The sequence below is a fragment of the Dasypus novemcinctus genome, chromosome 8 (assembly GCF_030445035.2).
Source record: "Dasypus novemcinctus isolate mDasNov1 chromosome 8, mDasNov1.1.hap2, whole genome shotgun sequence".
NCBI lineage: Eukaryota > Metazoa > Chordata > Mammalia > Cingulata > Dasypodidae > Dasypus > Dasypus novemcinctus.
In genome coordinates this window covers 113738918-113759516 of record NC_080680.1, presented here as the reverse complement: position 1 = coordinate 113759516, position 20599 = coordinate 113738918, and the positions used below count along the sequence as shown (strand labels likewise).

The following is a 20599-nucleotide window of genomic DNA, read 5'->3' as shown; positions in this document are numbered from 1 at the left end:
TTGGAATGATGGCAATGTTTTGATCATGGATGGTGGGGATGGTAGCATATCGCTGTGAATGTAGTTGATGGTGCTGAATTATATATCTGAATGTGATTAAAAGAGGGAGATGTTCCATTGTATATAGGTAACAATAAATTTTTTTAAGTACATGGAATTTCAGGACACAAACAATGCATCCTAAGTTAAACTATGGATTATGTTAATAGCAGAATTATAAAATGTGCTCTCATCAATTGTAACAAAGTTCCACACCATTGCAAGATGTTGTTAATAGGGTGGTATATGGGAATCCTAAATTTTATGCGTTATTGCTCTGTAAACCCACAACTTCTCTGATAAAGAAATAAGAAAAAAGAATGCAGAAGAGAAATATACCAGTTTACAAGTCCAAAGATTGCCCCAACATTTAGTGTTTCCACCAGTGTGCACTCTGAGTAACAGATTGGCTACCCACAGAAAAAGTAAGATGAGATCCTTTGTGGGCAGCTCCCAGAATCATCACGGCTAAACAGTTACCACCACTCCTGAGGAAGTGTCATCCTGTCTTCCATTTTGACGTCAGAGGTATGTCTTAGAGGATAACTTTTGCACATATATTATTTCATCTGAACTCCAAAGCACCCTGAGAGAAAGGCTGCAGTATCCCCATATCACTGATGGAAAGACTGAGGCACAGCCATCCAGCTGGTGTGGGGTGAAGCTGGGATGTGAGCCTATGTCCTCTGACTCCTGGGTTCTGTGCTCCTTGCACTCCCTGCACATCAATTTGCTTCTGTCTCCCACATACCCAACTGGGTCATCTGCAGCCAGGCTCTGGGCCCTGGCAACCAGGCAACCATCCCTCCACGTTGAGGCGGGGCAACACATTTTCCCTAAGCACTGGGAGTCTTTTGGCTGTGCTGGTATCTCACTTGGAGTATCCTTCCTCCACCTAAGTCCAGTTCAGTGCCCCTCCTTCACGAACCACACCCCCCCCCCCCCCCCCCAGGGCCAGGACCTCTGTCTCTCCATGCTCTCTAACTTAATCAGCCCTTTGTAGTGACTTACCTCCCTTGTACTTTGAAATTTTTGCATATGCCTCTCTCCCCAACACTTTGCAGCTCTGGGACAGCATGACCATGTCTAGCTCAATAAACAACACCTGACACCAAGGAGATACACAAGCTATGTTTGTGGAATAGAAGGATGAACAGATGGATGAGAGAATGAAAAGAATGTATGAGGGAGGGAGGGAATGAGTGAATGAACAAATGGACTGAATTGAAAATGAAAGCCGGGAGATAATGGCAGGAATCCCAAGCAGACATTAGAGAGAGTGATGAGATAGAATTCACTGCAAAGCATGGTGGAGAAAGGAAGCATGCTGAGATTAAGATGGTGCCGAAACACAAATACCGTTCCATGACTAGGGAACTGAGAAAAACATTCACCAGACCCCAGTGGTTCCATGTTTCATCCTGGATTCGCTTTATGGGGAAGTGGTCTCCTGGTTTCTGGAACTGCTCATGGTTATAATGTCCTAGCCCTTCTTCCTCATCTTTAATAAACAGCCACAATAAAACAACAACAATAATGCAATGGATGATAATTCTGGTGCGGCCATGAGGTGTGCAGCCATTCTGCCAAGCACCTCACTTAATTCTCCAAATGACAGTACAGGTACTGTTATTTATCCTATTTTACAGGTGAGGAAATTGAGGTTTAGAGAAGTTAAGCCATTTTCTCAAGGTCTCACATCTAATAAGTGAAAGAGCAAGATTTCTAACTCAGATGATCTGACTTCAGAGCCCTTCCTCGTAACCACAACATTCAACCATGAAGCTTTCCGGCAGCATGTTCCCGTGGTCAGCTCTGACAATAAGCTCCCACCCATTGGGCAGTTGCTATGTGATGCACTGGACACTCTAGGCTCTCTACGTCATTGGATCCACAATCACCATGGCGAAGGGACCATTTTGAGGCCCATTTTACAAATGAGGGTGCTAAGGCTCATGTGAGCAAGTGACCCACTAGAAAGTAAAAAGCTGGCATTTGAACCCAAGTTTGCTTTTTCAAAATCCCGTAGTTCTTTCCTATAACATACTGTATCCCAGAAGAAGCATGTGAAATTTTCGTTCTTGCTCTATACATGGTTGTTGGGTCATTGAAAAAGCCTTATATTTGGAATCATTTTACTTGTGGCGGAGTTTTGGCTCTTCCACTTAGGTCTGTACCTTGGGCAAGTCATTTAACAGTTCTGAGCCTCAGATTATTCATCCATCAAATGGAGTGAATTACACCACCTTGTGGGATTATTGCAAGGCTTAAATGAGAAGCCAGTGCTGATGCAAGCACTTTGTAAATTGTTGGCCACTGTGCAAACATGTCAATTGACCTCTTTGTGAAATAGAAAGGGAGTCAATGGATAGGATTATACTTGCCCTGGGAGTGGATAAAACGAGTCTCACAGAGATGGAGGGGCTGGTCAATCTCATAGTCATTCATTAGACCAAGAATGAAGCCCGGATGTCCTAGGCACAAGCCCTCAGGCCTTTTGCAATGTGGCCAGAGAGCATTACTTTGCAGGGATGAGATTCTGGCAGCTCCACAGCTCTTCTTCAGGCCCAGTGTGCATCGTCTCTTTCCCCTCACTGTACCCCTCCAGCTCCTCTCAGGGCCCCTTGACCTTCAGGGGAAAAGCCTTCTTTTCCATCTTTCCCTAACTTAGCTGTTGAATTAAACAGTCATATACTGTTCAAGAGAATGAGCAGTTTTGAGAGAAGGCAGGGTGAGTCTGGTCACACATGCTTGCCAAGTGCTTGGGATCCTCCCTAATGAATATCCTTCAGGTGCTGCTTGGGATTAAGCCATTCTGTACGCAATCTTCACCTGACCCTTTATAAACCAAAATTCATGCCTGCCAATTCTCCGCTTAACTGGGAAGGCTTTACAACTTCTTTCTCCCCTGGTATCATTTCTCTTCTAACTCCGAGATCCATTATGCAGCAATTTTGCTTTCTCCAATTTCATTCTCATTTTCAAAGTGAATGTCATTTGACAGGTAAGCCACAAATTCTTTGGATCCCTATCTGCTAAATTATTTCCAACTTTTTGGGGGACCCCATACTGTCTGACCTAAATTCTTCTGTCTTCAACCATTTCCCCTTCTCTCTGAAGGTAGCCAGTTGGTGGCTTCATTGCCTAAAGAAGCTGCTTCTGGAAGCCCTTATCAGTTACCCCAGTTGGAAAGTTATCATTCCTATCTAAACTACCTAGTGTGCTCTTTTATCTGAACTCCAGGCAGAACAGAGCCTTTGTATGAGAACTACCCATCAGGTTTCAGGCCTATCTATAGCATCAGTCTCAGATGAGTTATTTTGGAACTAAGATTCAAATCCTTAATGCTCCTAATACAAAACTTGTCTCTAGCCACTTTTCAGAGGAGCTCCCATTCTCTCCGAGATGATTTCTGGTCTTTCCTGTCCTGGGAAAGAGCATGATGGAAACAAACAAACAGTTCCAGAGTAGCAAAGGATGCCTCCATACAATATATCTTCAGGGAAAGCAGGAGAGGAAGAGGTTTTGCATGACAGTTAACACACATGTCACATATGAGCTCTCGAGCAGCCAGCAGCCCTGCTCTATCCCCTGCATTCCCTGGACCATGGCTAGAGTGGTGGATTGTCTTTGAAACACCCCAATTCCAGACGTATTCCATGGAGGTCAACCAAGCTTGCAAAGAAACCAAACTGTGGGAAGGATGGTTCAAAGAACTGGATTATTTAGCCTTGAAAGGAGAGCCTTTGAGAGGATAAGCAGGGTGGAAAATTCTGTCTCCGACTTATGTTTTACAAATTAGAAACCTGAGACTGAGAGCAGAGCACCCCGGAGTAAGGAGAGTGAACATTTTAAAGAGTAAGTGAGATCATCTTGCTTTGCTGCTTAAATCCCTCCAATGTCTTCCCACTGATGCTGGGATAAAGGGCCATCTCCAACTACAGCCTCCGTGCATTAGGGAGAGGACCAGCAAAGCTGCTGCCATCAAGAGACTCCCAAGTACAGAAGCTTAACCAAGAGAGAAGTTTATTTCTCTCTCTCGTGTAACAGTCAGGGGTGAAGAGTCAAGGGCAGGCAGGGTGGCTCTGTCATCCTTAACATGGAGCTTCTGTCTGTGCTGGCAGTGGCTCCAGTGGGAACTTTCACCTTCAGCATTTGCATAAGCGTCAGCTCCTGCCGACTCTCTATAAAGAGCTCACCCATCCAATACTTTTATCTCACTCAGCATGCTGCTTGTTTCCTCACAGCACTCGTCACAAGTTATACACAATTATTCCTTTAATTGCTTAATTATTTTTGTCTATTTACACACACACACACATACTGCCCCACTAGATTATAATCCCCATAAGGGTAGGCATCTGGCATGTCTTTTTTTTTAATCACTGTGTTAGTTATCTATTACTGCTTATCAATTTACTCCAGAATATAGTAGCTCAAAAATAAACATTATCTCACCATTTCTGTGAGTCAGGAACTGAGAGGCAGCTTAGCTGGGTGGCTCTGGGTGGCAGTCTCACATGACATGTGGTCAAGGTGTCAGCTGGGCTGCTGAAGGATCCATTCCAAGATGGCTCACCCACGGGGTACTGGTTGTTGGCAGGAGGCTTCGATTCCTTCTACGGGGACCTCTCAAGGCACAGCTGGAGCATCCTCAGCATGACAGTTGGCTTCCCCCAGAGTGAGCAAGCCTTTCATGACACACCGTCATTTTTGCAATATCGTATTGGCTGCACAGGTCAGCCTGATCCAGTGTGAACACCAGGAGGAAGCGGTCCTCGGGGCCATCTCGGAAGCTGGCTACCACAACTCCTCTACCCCTCAGCAACCCCTAGAGGGTTGGCATGTAGTAGGCACTTGATAGAGTCAACACATATCCAATAAATGAATGAAGGATAAGAGCCCAAGTTAACTCAACATTGCAAAGATAAGTGGCTGGACTCACACTCGAAATCAGGTCTTCGTCTCCTGCTTAGTGCTCTTTCCCTACCATGACTTTTCCTACCATGTGCTTGCATGTATCCCTGTCTCTCCTACCCTGTACCAGCCTGTACTCAACCCTGGTGATGACCTTTCTGGCAAAGAAATGCACTGCTGTAACAAAGCTTCATTTCAGTGCCTAGAAAGGGGAGAGTAGAGCCCTAGGAGGCTGAAGGGATGTGAGGACCTGCCAGATGCCATAAGCACATTTGACAGTCTAAGGCAGCCAAATTCAGCATGCGGAAGAATCACCAACAGGGTTGGTAATAGTCAAGATACTCTGGCATCGTCCCAAGAGGCTCTGCTTCTGTCAGTCCCAAGTGGGCCCCAGGAATCTGCAGATGGGTGGCTGGTGGCTAGTCTTTACCGGGAAGTTATAATTGCTGGGGATGAGAGGGCAAGCACCCCCACACTCCTCTGGCTCCTTTGCACAGCTGAGGACACCCTTCTGGAGGGTGTCCACAGAGGGGTGGGTTTGGGAAGAGGAGGCTCAACCATAAAAAAGCTGATAGGGGAAGAAGAGTCATACAAGCTCCCTGGAAAATGAAGGTCACAAAGAGTGAGAGCAAGAGAGCAAAAGGTTCCTCAGTAGTTTATTTGTATGGAACAGGAGTGGTTTTTCACAGGGCCCATGTGTGTGTGCATGTCTGTGTGAAAGTTAGCTTCTTCTGAGATCCAACTGGGAATTTGATTCATTTAACTTGTTCAGAGTCAATTCAATAAACCAGGTGGTTTTGCATTGCTCATGCAAATCCGTTTCTCCTCACACATGGTTACAGTCCCAGTTGCCAAAATGTTGTCATGTTCTTGTCTCCAGAGCCTCAAATCAGAAGAAAAAATATAGTCTGTAGCTTACACATGCCCCACACTCCCCCCTGTTAGCACTAAGCGGTGTGGTCACTACTGTTTCTGTCAAGGGGCCCGTAGTTCTTTCCAAGCCAGGAGAAGAGGTGTGTGGACAGGGATAGAGCTGATGGGCCGGGGGCTCCAGCTCATCGGATCACAGATCCTGCTGACCTATTCAGGAGATCCCTTATTGGAACCCAAAGACCCTTGGATGGAGACCACAATCCCAAATTACAGCCTTGTCTTCGTATTATATGGGTTTGAACTAATAGTGCTGACCCTAATTCTTGTGAGAATTAAGTGAGACAATAACAGTCAAGATTCCAAACTGGGAAACGGACTTTGGCCCGGTGGTTAGGGCGTCCGTCTACCATATGGGAGGTCCGCGGTTCAAACCCCGGGCCTCCTTGACCCGTGTGGAGCTGGCCATGCGCAGTGCTGATGTGCGCAAGGAGTGCCGTGCCACGCAAGGGTGTCCCCCGCGTGGGGGAGCCCCACGCACAAGGAGTGCGCCCGTGAGGAAAGCCGCCCAGCGTGAAAAGAAAGTGCAGCCTGCCCAGGAATGGCGCCGCCCACACTTCCCGTGCCGCTGACGACAACAGAAGCGGACAAAGAAACAAGACGCAGCAAATAGACACCAAGAACAGACAACCAGGGGAGGGGGGGATATTAAATAAATAAATAAATCTTTTTAAAAAAAAAAGATTCCAAACTACTTTTACTTTGTGGTACAGAAAAAGGTAACATCTGTCCAGCACACTGGGGTAAACAGAAAGGCTAATTATGACCAGAGAGGACCTCCAGAAAGTCTGACCACTGCCCAACCACCCTGAGGTTAAGTGATCATCATCTTTGTGGTAAACTAATGGACTGCTCACTTGCTTTGGGACTTGCTTTGGCCAATAAAACGTGAGAATGATGCTTCAGGCTGACTCTTCTAGAGTCACCAATATTCTTCCTTGCTCTTCCTCTCTGCTGTGGTCACCAGAAATGTCCTAGATAGAAGCTGCTCAATCCATCTGGATCCTGGAATAAAGACAAAGTGGAGCAGAGCCATAGCCAACTCACAGTGGCTACGTAGCATGAGCAAGGTATGAACCCAGCTTGGTAAGAGATTTGGGCATCATTTTGATATTGCAGCAAAATCTTTCCCTTCCCAACTGCACCATGGTATGCCTGATGGGACTTTTTTTTTTAATCTCAGGGAAAGCTTTAATTAGCTGGAGAGTGCTAGGCAAAAGTTAGTCACTCACACACATAAGCAACAGTGGAGTATAAATATTTTTTAAAATTTTCTATCAGCTCTGCCCTCCTTTGGGATTCAGCTTTATCCTCAGGCTGGTAAATAGATGACTGACTATTCCAGTTACCACATCCATACAAAAAGAATTCATCTCTTTTTTGTCTGACTTTCAGAGAGAAGGAACTTTTTCCCAGAAGCTCCACTGAAGTCCACATAATAATTAATTATAATAATGATTAAAAGCCTGAGCTATGGAGTTACACAATCCGGGTCCAAATCGTGACTCTGTCATAGACTGTGTGATGTTGGGCAAGAGGCTTAATCTCAGTTTCTACATCTGTAAATTGTAAATAACAATAGGCCCTAATTCAATGGATTGTTGCCAGGAATAAATGAGCTAACACAGGTAGGAACGGGGTCAATACGTGGCACACAGACCCTACTCATTGGATGTCAGTGGTGGACATCTGCCCTGTGCACGCCCTTCCATCCCATGGCTTTTCATTAGGAAATCTTCGGAGATTATGAGTCCGACCTTACACTACTCACAACAAGTTTATCTGTGGCCAACACTGATCCAGAACCACGCAGGGAAGAGAATTCTGGGAAGCAGAGTTCCAGCTCAGCTAGGATGACTCAAAATGCAGCCATCACAAGCTAGAACGTGAGATCGAGGCTAGACTGTGCTGCTTGCTAAGGATTTTCAGGGCCAGAGTAAAATCTTAAAGTGCCTGCTTTGTTGGTTTGTTGGTTTGTTTTAACAAACAGATATGTATGCTAGAAAGATTTCTCAGGTGGCAGGTGGAGGAGTGATTGGCAGGTAGGAGGTCAGGAAGCTAGAGGAACAGATTGTAGCAGGTTTCTATTACTTCTAAGGTACTGCTTCATATCCTTGGTGGAAAACGTGAGATAAGAATGCTCAAGCAAACAATCACAAGGGTACTCTTAGTTCTTATTGTTTGTGATACAATACAAAAATAACACATAGGTACACACACCAGATATAAACACTCCTTTTTTTTCCCTTCAGGAAACAGTCAGATCTTTTACTTAGGTTCCCAAAATGTGCTGTTGTTACTACTTTAATTTATTCTCATTAACAATCCAAGTGTGTCAAATTATCAGAATAATTCACTTACATTTTCTCCTTATGTGCAGGGTAGGGAAAAAAGCTATGAAAGACTCTGGATCTACTTAGCTAGAACTACAGAGTTCTCTAACAGCTTTAGACTTATGGTGAATTTCAGTTCTGAAGGATATGTTCAGAAGAAGGAGAGAAGGCAGCTCTCACTTTCTGGAATGCCCCTCAGTAAAGAGATTTGCAGGTCTCGCTAAATATCCGCTGTTCCCCTCCATCTCCCAATTTCCTTGTGATTGCCAGGCCCATGGAGCCAGTTCTGGCTAGGGGGACTATAAACAGAAGTGACGTGTCTCATGTCACTTCTGTGGCAGCTTGGAGCTGGGGTGTCTCCCTCAGTTTTCTCTTTCCTTCTGTGATGACTTGGAAGCCACTTGTTCTAGATGCCAGGGCTACAAAATGGAAGAAGGTCATCTGACCAGAGCGGGACTTCATAGGAGTCAGAAACGGGTCTTTATTATATAAAACCACTGAGATTGGGGGTTTGTTATCTCAGCATGGCCTAGCATAGCTTGAATAACAAAGGCTGTCAGCCGTTTACATGCTTATTTCCTCATCTATTGATCCAAATGAGCTAATGATAAAATCAGGTCTTAGAAAGGTTATGTGCATAGCTTGTCCATGCTCACATAGTTTGTAAGTGCCAGAGACAGGATTTGAACCAGACAGTATGGATCCAAAGCCCATGCTTATTTTTCATCCCACCATACCACAGCACATCCTATGTGACAGTGTGAAGCTGGGTGGACCCCAGAAGAGCATGTCCTTAAAGCCAATACTTTACTGAACATGTACATCTCATGTAGATGGGGCCTTTTGATTAGATTCAGTTACGGGAACTTCCTTTTGATTAGATCACTTCAGTAGGGCATGGCCCAGGGTAGGTCTTAATCCTTTTACTGAAGTCCTTTATAAACAAAGGAATAAAAGCTTCAACCACAGGAAAAAAGCAGCAGAGACAGAGAAACCTGGAGAAGCTGAAAGAGCGGTCCTGGAGGCTGGAGGCTAGAATCAGCAGAGCACAGAAGCAGAGAAAGAGGCACCTGAGAGGCTGACAAAATTGTCTCCTGATGTTAGATGGAAGGCAGAATTTGAAAGTGGAGAGCTTGAATATTTAACTGAAGAGATTTCCAAACTAAATGTGGAAAGCATGGCCTGGCTTTTCCTTGTAGCTTATCACAAAATGTGAGAGGAAAGGAATAAGCTGAACACTGAACACCTGGGCATGAAGAAACCAGAAATTGATGGTTTGGAAAATTTTGAGCTTCCAGAAAACAAGTCCCCAGAGAATAGTGCCCCATGTGAGGATTTAACCGAATATGGAACCAGCTAGTGATTTCAGTGTAAGCCAGGATTGGAAATGCAGGTATCAGGAAGGAGCTATGGACTCTCTTACTGTCTGATGCTTAGGACCCCGGTAGCCAGAATGTAAAACCAATATGTTTTTTTGCAAGATCTGCATGAATGGAACTACTGCCAACCTGGATTAAAGGGACAGAAAAGGGAGAGATTGAGGGAAAAAAGATTTCAAGAGCAGAACCATGGAAGCTGAGGTCTGAACTTAAGACATCTTCCCAAGCCAAGAGAGGGACCCCACCCATGTGTGTGGAAAGGGCACTTGAAGAGGGCAGGTCTTCTGCCCCTTTGTTCAGGAAGAGTATTGCCACCCCAGGCTTCAGAGAGGGTGGAGAACATTCCCTGGGGATTGGGGAGAGTTTGGCTCCCACCCCACTGTGCTGAGGGGGTTAAGCCTGTGCCCCAGATACTGGAGAGAGTGTGGCCACCACCCCAGTGTTCTTGAAGGGTGAGGCCTGGAGCTCACTGCCACCCAGATGCTTGATGAGGGTGGAGCTGAGAGGATGGCCAATGGGCAAGCCTTTGGAAGGGGTGGGACTGCACCTCTAAGTTCGAGGAAAAGAAGCCAACATGCTCTAGATGACTCTCAGGCTTTGAAATTTAATGGAGTATGCCAGGTTTTTGGAACTGTTTGGGACCCATGGCCTCTGTTTTCCTTCCAGTTTCTCCCTATGGCAAATGGAACATTTATTCTGTGACTATCCCTCCATTGTATATTGGAAGCAGATAACTTGTTTTGTAAGTTTCACAGGTCCACAGCCAGAGGAGAATTTTGCTTCAGGACAGACATGCCTATAACAAATTTTTTATGAGATTTTATACTTAATACTGTTACTGAAATGATTTAAGGCTATTGAAATATTGTAATGGAATGAATGTATTTGCATGTGGAAGGAATATGAATATCTGGGGTACAGAAGATGGAATGTGACAGTTTGAAGCTGGGGGGATCCCAGAAAATCATGCCTTTAAATCTAATCCATTCCTATGCATGTAATCCTACTGTAGATGGGACCTTTTGATGAGATTCAGTTGAGACCTTCCTTTTGATTAGATTACTTCCGTTAAGGGCCTTTGATTAGAGGCTGGGGGACATTTTGTCAGCTTGGTTCCCTCTCCCGTAGGTGATTCATGTCCATCCTATATTCCCACCACTGGTTGCTGTTCTCCCAAGGAGCTCTGGACTTGGAGGTGAGCAAATGTACATCTAAAAGATCAGAACCTATTAGAATAGCTGAATGAAGTTCCTTACCCGCAGATGGGAATAATAATTTCTGTCTTACAGGATTGATAGGATGATTACTGAAAATCCTACAGGGGAAAGCCTGTAGCACAGTTCTTAGCACGGAACAGGCATTCAGAAACTGAACACTAGGAGTCTCCATCTTCTCAAGGGAAGGCTGGGACAAATCCCTGGAAGAGAATCGTGGAGAGCCAGGCGCTGAGAAATTGTCCTGCAGGATGCACACAGGCTATATATAGTCATGAGAAAAAAGGATCATTTTCTTTTCTCATACACTTAGTAATTTATAAGCTTAAGAAGTTATACATATATTTTATTTTAACTGTAGAAAACTTAGAAAATGTACATAAATCAAAAAAGGCGAGAAAGGAAAAACCGTCAGAGAGATCTAGATACTTTTCCTTACCTTTTTCTGGATATGTATCATAAAAAAGCTATCCTAACATATGCTGCTGTATAACCTGCTTTTTCCCCTTTGCAATGTCAATAAGTAACCTCATTTTGGCTCTGTCTTTCCACATCAATCTATAGCCAGTTATTACATGGCTGTATAGTATTGTATGGAGTAGATATCATCTAAATTACAGGGGGGTTCCAAATTTTCTGTGTTGCAAGCAATGCTATGATTGGCAATGCTGAAATAATTACGAGGCAAAGCGTGATTGCTCTGCTGTCTAATTCCTGTCAACTCCACCCCACTCCTGACTCCCCTGCTTGTCTCTATTATAAATAATTAAAATGTTTTCCAGTTAAACCTATCTAATTACATATTAATGGTTCCTAAGTCAAAAGATTATTACTGGGATTAATTACAACAGAGACATTTGTTCATACAAATCCAATCCTCATTTCATATCAGAAACAACCATTAATTTACAGGCAGATCTTCACAGACCAGAGAGATCTTTCACAAGGGGGATGTCAGACAGAGTCTTCTACGGTAAGGCTAGAATTACATCATCGCTCAATAATTCAGACGGGGGAAAATGAGTTCCCAGTTCTTAAGGGAACTTTGGTGTGAAAGCAGTCTGCTAAATTATAGGCACAGTTGCAAAGTGGAAAGGGCATGAACTTGGAGTCAGGCAGAACCAGGTTGAAGTTTTGGCACTAATCCTTACTTGCTGTGTGACCTTGAGTAACTTACTTAATTTCTCTGAGTTCCTGCTTCTTCATCTGTAAAGTGGGACTATTACTGCCTACTATCAGGGTTGTTGTAAAGATTTAAAATGATGATAGATAACACCAACTACTTTTTATTTTTCTTGCCACAAATACAAATAGAAGAAGACAGTAAATTCCCCCTCTTCCCATGCAGAAAGCAAAAGAGGGGCACCAAGAGAGAAATTTCTTTTCCCTGACCATTAAGACAGGAGACCTGGCTGGAGTCAAGTTCCTCCCCAACTGAGAAGAAATTACCTCTTAGTCGGATACTATCTTCGATATCTCAGACCAACAGCATTCTCCACTTACAGGGTGATCAAAGAACTTATACCCACACTGGGACCCTTTTGAGACTTAATTGGGGCACCGTAAGTAGTTAGTGGGGACACCAGATGCGACCTTGAACTCTCCCAGACTGACCACCCTAGTATTATCTGAATAATGTCCAGTTTACATGGAGCAAGTGGGAATATCACTTCTGTTCTAGTCTGCTCAGTGCCTCAGTGTCCTCCATATGACTGGGGGAAAATAATTCAGTCAGATACAGACCTAGGTGTGCACAAGGTTTATTTGGCCTCTCCAGAATGACTCTGTGACACCATCTCTGAATTGGCAATTCTGTTAACAATTTTCTTCTCAGAGCTAAGATCTCATAAATCCTGGTGGGCAATCTTATCAGATTCGTGGAATATTTTTCCATTTATTTGACATTTTGTTACACATCAACCATGAGCCATTGCCTAAATTCACTGTGGACTACAAAGGTGATTGAGCCATGATCTCTGCTTTCCAGAAACTCACAGTAAAGCCAGGGAGACCATCATGGAAGCCATCAACAAAAATGTATAATGAGATAAATACTAACATGGAAGTATATGCAAAGCACTATGGGACATTAAGAACAGGATGCTTAACTCTTCCTGAGATGGCTGCGCAGAAGTGGGAACGTTTGAAGCATCTCAAAGAACGTTTTCTAAGTGAAGAAATGTGGGAAGGGCCTCCTAGGTGCAGGTTTAAGAATGTTTAAGAGTGTGGTATGTGTGAGAAACAGCTTGAAGCACAGTGTGGCTAGAACCTGCTGTGAAATAGGGTGAGTGGTTGGCCTCCAAACATTTTCTGATTCTCCACAATCCTCTCCAACAGTGGAAACCTAAACCGAGCTGTCTTCTAACCCCTGACACCTTCCTAACAAAATTTCCAATGGCCCCAGAACTTCTCAGAAAGCTCCAACACATTTTCTTTGAACTTCATTAACAGCACAGGCATACCTCAGAGATATTGTGGGTTCAAGTCCAGACTACTGCAATAAACCAAAAAAATTTTGGTTTCACAGTGCATAGCATATAAAAGTTATGTCTATACCACACTGTAGCCTATTAAGTATATAAGAGAATTATGGCTTTAAAAATGTACTTATCTTAATCAAAATGTGACACAGAGGGAGCCGGTGTAGCTCTGTGGTTGAGCATCTGCTTCCAATGTATGAGGTCCTGGGTTCAATCCCCAGTACCTCCTTAAAAAATTTTTTTTTAAATGTGACACAGAGACACATGCTGTTGGAAAAGTGGTGATGATAGACTTGCTCATCACAGGATTGCCACAAACATTCAATTTGTAAAAAACTCAATATCTGTGATGTGCAATAAAGTGAAGCACAATAAAATGAGGTATGGCTGTAATGCCACTGTCTTTCTCAATTTCTGTAATTAAAGTATGTGTGTGTGGTATGGGTTGAATTGTGCACCTTCCTCCTCCCCCCCAAAAAAAGATCTGTTGAAGTCCTAACCTCCAGTACCTCGGAATGTGACCTTATTTGGAAAGAGGAGCATGGCAGATGGAATTAGTTAAGACGAGGTCAAATGGGAGTAGAGTGGGACCTTAATCTAATACAACTGGCATCCTGATAAAAAGGAAGAGAGGGGAGTGGATGCGGCTCAGGCAGTGGAGCGCCTGCTTCCCACATGTGAGGTCCCAGGTCTGATCCCCCGTGCCTCCTAGGAGCAAGAACAATAAGCAAACAAGCAAAGGGGCCGATGTGGCTCAGTGGTTGAGTACCAACTTCCCACACACGACGTCGCACGGTCAATCCCCAGCCCCAGTACCTCAAAAAAAAAGGAAGAGAAACACAGGCACAGATAGAGAGACAAGAAAGATGGCCACGCGATGGTGGAGACAGACTGGAATGACACAGCTGCAAGCCAAGGAGCACCAAGGAGCGCCAAGGAATGCTGGCCAAGAACAAAAGCAGGAACAGGCCAGGGAGGCTTCTCCCCTGGAGCCTTCAGAGGGAGCACGGACCTGCTTATGTCTTGATGCCAGACTTCCAGAACTCTGAGAGAACAAATCCCTGCTGTTTTAAGCCCTCTGCTTTGTGGGACTTTGTCACAACTGCTCTAGGAACTAAGACAGCAAGCAAATGTGGCATCACATGCCCGCTAAATTCTACCAGAGTTTCACCACACTTTTGTACTAATCGAAACTTTGTGACTGGACGTCATAGCCTCATCTCCAAAATACCTGTATGTGACTGATTTTTAGGAGAATTTTTCCTTGTAGAATTCAAACCTGGTCTAGCCATATTGGAAATCCATGTGAGGCCAAAGCTCGCCCTCTGTTGAGTTACTCTCTTTTAAAAGGTTTTTTCAGCTGTCATTTCCATAGGGACTAAAAAAATAATCAAGGATTCTAAATAATACTGACCTCTTTAGAAGGTAACAAATGTTGCATTTGAGTCAAAGAATTTCCCTTGTTTAAAAAAAAAAAAGAAAAAGCTGAGAAAATGAGCAGTCCAGTCATATGGAGTTGGGACACAAAAGGCAGCTGCCAATCTCAGAGGGGTCGTTTACTCACCAACAGAGGAGATGCTCTGATGGGGAGGGGAGTGGGTGCACATGTCATCAGATTTGAGGAGGGAAGGGGAGAGAGGGGTGTTCCAGAGTTGTGCAAGTGGGTCCCTTGCTAATAAGTGGCAGAAACTCAAATCAAACCAGGCTCTAGTAAAACAATTTTCAAAGGACTTATTAGATTTCTTAGCTGAAAATTTCAGAGATAGGACTGATGAGACATGCCTGAATATACATCCTCAAAGGATCTCATCTGAAATCTCTTTCTCTCAGCTCCACTTTCCTATTTGTTGGCTTCATTCTCAAGCAGGCTCTCCCATCATGGTACTGACCTGGCTGCTCACTGCCCTGCTTCATAACTTGTAGCTGAGAAACCCTAAGGAAAAGAGAGATTCTCTTTGCTGAAAGTGCCCAAATTCTTAGGATTGACTCTCAATGGGACCAACTTAGCTTATGTGTCAATACCTGAACCAATCACCAGGTACAAGGAGTGAAGTAAGTTGATGGGCCAGGGCAGAGTCATCCTAGAGCTTAGAGGGGGGAGAGGGCCAGATGGAGGCAGGCAACTCCACTCAGGCCCCAGGCAGAGAGGCAGGGAGAGGGGGCTTGCGTGTGCTGAAGCACTGACTGGCTCCCTCTTTCCCAGACCTGCTTTCTCTTTTTCCTGCATGCACAGTCTAATTACAGGTCCTCACATCCTTACAGTTGGATGCAACCTCATAAATTCCATAGAGTTCTACCCTATGGAAGGTGAGGAGACGTGATATGTGTTGCTTTGGGGCCAATCAACAGGTCCCAGGGCAACCTTGGAAGCCATGAATTGAAGATGGTGGAGGCATAAAATGGAAAGAGCTTGGTTCCCTAAATCTTTACCGCTGCCCGCTGAACAGGGATACCTATTATGGATTTTCTATCATGTTTGAAACCTTATGCATTGGGAGATTTGTTTGTTTCAGCAGTTAGCATTACCTTAACTAACCCAAAAAAGAGGATTTGTAAACTGAGCAGGCAAAACAAGTTTATATCTACTACAAAGCCTCTATTGTTAGGTGCTGGAGATTTCAGACATCCTGATGGGTTTAATCAGTCAGTATCCATGGCCTGCTAAAAGTATGAGTCAAGGAGTCAGAAGACACAGGTCCAAGGCCCTTCTCTGCCAGTGATAGCCATCTGACCTAGGACATGTTACTTTTCTCTGACTGTCAGTTCTTCATCTGCAAAATAGAAACAGTAATATCTTTTTCACCATGCGATCGTGAGCCTTAAATACAATTCTGTGAGTTAATGTGTGATGAAGACCCTAAAGCACTAGGCTGGCCTGTAAACAAACTGATATTCTGTTGCTGTGAGGAGCAATGAAATGCAGACTGGGACTCCCACTTGGTTAGGTCAAAGTGTTAAGAGTCCACTTGGCCTCACACAGATAAATATTTTGTCCTATTCAAATAAATGACCACTGGCTAGGCTTTAGGAAGAAAAACCTGATCAAGATCTACATCCTGCCCTGGGGAGAGAGACCAACACAGAAGTGGCTCAGTCTGCTCCAAGACAAGCGTGAGATCCCCGTCCCGACTCCCCCAGTCTCACTCGCATCCAAACCACTGCTCCAAAGTTTTTTCGTGTTCTCCAGAGCTGGCCATTCCTCAGGCTCCTTTCCTTCTCTCTTGGACTAGTAAAAATTAATCCAGTCTACCCTCCACAAGGCTGACAAGAAATCCTTCCAAAACTCAGTCATGTCATTTCCTGAGCCTAGAAACCACTGTTTGGATCCTGGCTCCAGGATGCATGCTACCCTCTGTGCTCAGCTTCTGGGACTCCTTACAATCTGGTCTCACCCTCCCCTTTCTCGTCTTATCTCAGTTCAGGTCAGACTGACCTTCTCTCCCTCCCTGGGTATTCCAGCTGCTCTCCAGGCTGCTGTCCCTGGCTGGGGGTGTGGAAGTGCAGATGGCAGATGGAGGTGAGGGAGCTAGAGAGCCAGAGGTAGAGCTTGACAAAGGCTCCATAGATGGAAGAACTGCTGAGGGCAGTAGGTGGTGTTGTGGGAGAAGAGGAAGGAATCAGAGGGGAGGGAGAAGGGAGAGAGAGAATTTCAGGAAGACTGAGGTTTGGGGTAGAACTGTGAGCTAAAAGAGGAAGCTCCAAGGTGGAAGAACAAGATGATGTTGTGGTGGAAGAAAGAGCAAGGAAGAAGCATGTGCCAATAAGGAGGGAGGGTGGCCAGTGTCAAATGCTGCAGGGGGTCAGGAGGACCAGGAGAGAGAAGAACAAGGTTCCAGGATTTGACCAGCACAGAGAAGGAGCGTATTTCTTCACTGAAACACCTGGGTAGGAAACCAGGCTGCCTGGGCTCAGGAATGAGGAGGAGGAGGGAGTGGGAGGAGAGGACACTGCTGAGAAGAATGGCTTGTGGTAACCTGAGCCAACTCCCTAAAATGCAGTTCACAGTTGCTGGCTCCCCGTGATGGAAGCTGCTTTCTGTCTTGCCCTGTGGAGAGTTCAGTCACCCATTCCCGTTTCCAAAGGCCCCGGCAGGCGCCGTACCATGTTTCACCCACCATCTGAAAGGAAGCTAACCACAGGTTCTGCAATCCCATGGGCTTCAACGCCTCCTCCTCCCTCTCCGCCACCTCCTCCTCCACGTGCCCACAAATCGCTTCCACCATGAGCTCCTGGAGGCTACTTTGCAGAGCTCACTAGCAGAGCACCCACCCACACCCAGTGAGGACCCACAACAGGGCACATATTGAGTGCAAGATTTAAGAGAAAAAACACAGGGCTTCTCTAAGTAGCAGCATTATAGCCATCAGCAAGTCACAGCTCCTGTTTCTTCATCTGTCAAATGGGGACAACAATTTTTACCCTAGAAGGTAGATGTGAGGACGGAATCAGAAAATGGGTGTTAAGCCTCACTGAAAAGTGTAAGCTTTACATGAGCATACAGTAACAGTTTTCTGATGATTATTATGCCCCCCCACCCCACCCCAAAAGATATTTTGAAGTCCTAATCCCCGGTACCTTAGAATGTGAACTTATTTGGAAATAGGGTCATCACAGATAAAATCAGGCCAGTGAAGAGGAGGTCATGTTCAGGTAGGTGGGCCCTTGGTCCTACATGGCATCGTCCATCTAAGAAGAGGAAATTGGGATGCAGTCAGACGGGGGAGCCGGCCGCGGAGAGGCACACAGAATGGAGACTTCCCTATAGCGTTCAGTGGAACCTGGCCCTGCTGACTCCCTCGGACTTCTGGTCTCCAGAGTTGTGAGATGATGCACTTCTGTTGGTCTAAGTTTCCAGTTGGTGGCACTTTGTTACAGCAGCTGTGGGAAATCAGCGTGTTGACTGTGGAGATGGAGGCTGGTCAAGTCTGTGTGTTGTCATCCTCAACTCCTCTCTTTCTCTCTCCACCCACATTCAAAGCATCAAAAAAAAAACAAAAAAAAAGTCAACTCTACCTTCTAATTATACCATGAATCTGAATCTGACCATTTCTCACCATCTCCACTGCTATTGCCATAGCCTAAACTGGTATCATTGCTCTCTTGGAAGATACCAGTTGCTGCCCAGCTGGTCTTGGGCCTCACACTCATGCATTTGGGGTTGGCAGGTAATTATTCTGGTAATAAATGGATACAATCTCGTGAGAACATTCCAAAAACACTGTTGCACAGAGAGTAAATAGTGAAAGTTCTTCCCCCTTTATCCACACTCCTCCAAATGCCACTCTACAGCCACACCAGAAACTACTGCAAATGTGTTTCCATCCAACCTCTGCTCTGTGGCAACACACATGCATGTCCTCACATACACAGAAAGTGCCTTTTTAAAAATGTCATCATACTCTGTGTTATGCTGCAACTTAGTAATGTATCTTTTTTTTAAGATTTATTTTTTAATTTATTTTTCTCCCCTTTCCCCAACCCCCCCAGTTGTCTGCACTCTGTGTCCATTTGCCGTGTGTTCTTCTGTGTCTGCTTGTATTCCTGTCAGCGGCACTGGGAATCTGGGTCTCTTTTTTTTGTTGCGTCATCTTGCTGTGTCAGCTGTCTGTGTGTGCAGCACCACTCCTGGGCAGGCTGGACTTTCTTTCAAGCGGGACGGCTCTCCTTATGGGGCAAACTCCTTGCGCCTGGGGCTCCCCTACGCAGGGGACAACCCTGCATGGCAGAACACTCCTTGCGCGCATCAGCACTGCACGTGGGCCAGCTCACCACATGGTTAGGAAGCCCTGGGTTTGAACCCTGGACCTCCCATGTGGTAGGCAGATGTTCTATCCATTGAGCCAAGTATGCTTCCCAGTAATGTATCTTATGAGTCTTTCCACGTCAGCACATCTAGATCTTCTGTATCCCTTGGAATGACTGTCTGGTATTTCCTAGTCACACTTTATTTAACTTTATTGAACTAATGTTCTGGGAGCATATAAGTCAGTTCCTATCTTTGTCTATTACCAACAGCACTACAACAAAATCCTTGTACATATATTTCTATATAAGGGACAGTCTCAATTACATTCATGAATACTTTAGAAATAATGGTACTATAGAATAATTTTTATCCAGACTAATAATGCAATTTCCCAAAGACTGAATATTAAATATAATGAAAGTGGGGGGGGCAGAATTAACTTGTTATAGTGGTCTCTGCTTGCCAGGAACTTTCTGGATATCTCACATTAAACATTACAGCTACTGCAGAATGGATATTATTGTTGACCCATGAAAGATGAAGAAATCAAAGCTCTGAGAGTTGACGTGGTATTCCCAATGTCTTCCAATTATTAAGCGGCAGAGCTGTGTCCCAAACCCACGCTCATTCACAAAGCCCATCCTCTTTCTAGCCCATCAAGGATTTTTCATCCTACCCCTACTGTTCAAAAGGAAGAAAACATTTGCTTGTGACACTTGCTCATCTGCAATCTCTTATTCCAAGTCACCTGTGGTCTCCCCAAAAACCTAGGTGTGTGCCCTTGCGGAAGATTCCCTCCAAATCCTTTCATAAGAGGGGAGTGTTTTAATTTGCTAAAGATACTAGAAGCAGTGCTCGCTTCGGCAGCACATATACTAAAATTGGAACGATACAGAGAAGATTAGCATGGCCCCTGCGCAAGGATGACACGCAAATTCGTGAAGCGTTCCATATTTTTGGATGTGTCATGATGATGGGAACGAGTGTAGTTGGGGGGGGGGGGAAGAGGGGGGGTGGGGGGGTGGAGTTGAATGGGACCTCACATATATATTTTTAATGTAATATTATTACAAAGTCAATAAAAAATAAAAAAATTAGAAAAAAAAAAAAAAAAAAAAAAAAAAAAAAAAAAAAAAGATACTAGAAGCAAAATACCAGAAACAAGTTGACTTTAACAATAGGGATTTATTAGGGTAAGAGTTTTCAGTTCTGAGGCCATGAAAAAGTCCAAATCGAGGCATCATCAGAGATTCTTTCTCACCAAAGTTGGCTGCTGGAGACACTGGAGTCCTGCCACGTGGTAAGGCAAAATGGAGGCCAAGCTCTGCTTTGACCTCCAGGCTCACTTTCTCCCCGAGCTCACCTGTGGGTGATCAGGCATATCGCTCCTCTCTTTCCAGGCCTCATCTCTTCAGCTTTGGGCTCCTTACTGATTCCAGGCTGTAGCAGTTTAGTATTATTTATGAATTCTAAAAGTAGATGTTTGTAAATTGGTCTGTTCCTCTGGACATATTAGATTGCATTGGATTCAGAGATTTCACTTTCACATGATTAAATTATG

General features: G+C 44.7%; 1 non-coding gene across 1 annotated transcript; it reads left to right on the top strand.

Annotated features, from left to right (window-relative positions):
- The first annotated feature begins 19889 nt into the window (after positions 1-19889).
- LOC131279651 (U6 spliceosomal RNA) lies at positions 19890-19996 on the top strand. The gene has a single exon (XR_009187044.1). It is a non-coding gene; the product is annotated as a U6 spliceosomal RNA (small nuclear RNA).
- Positions 19997-20599: the final 603 nt, after the last annotated feature.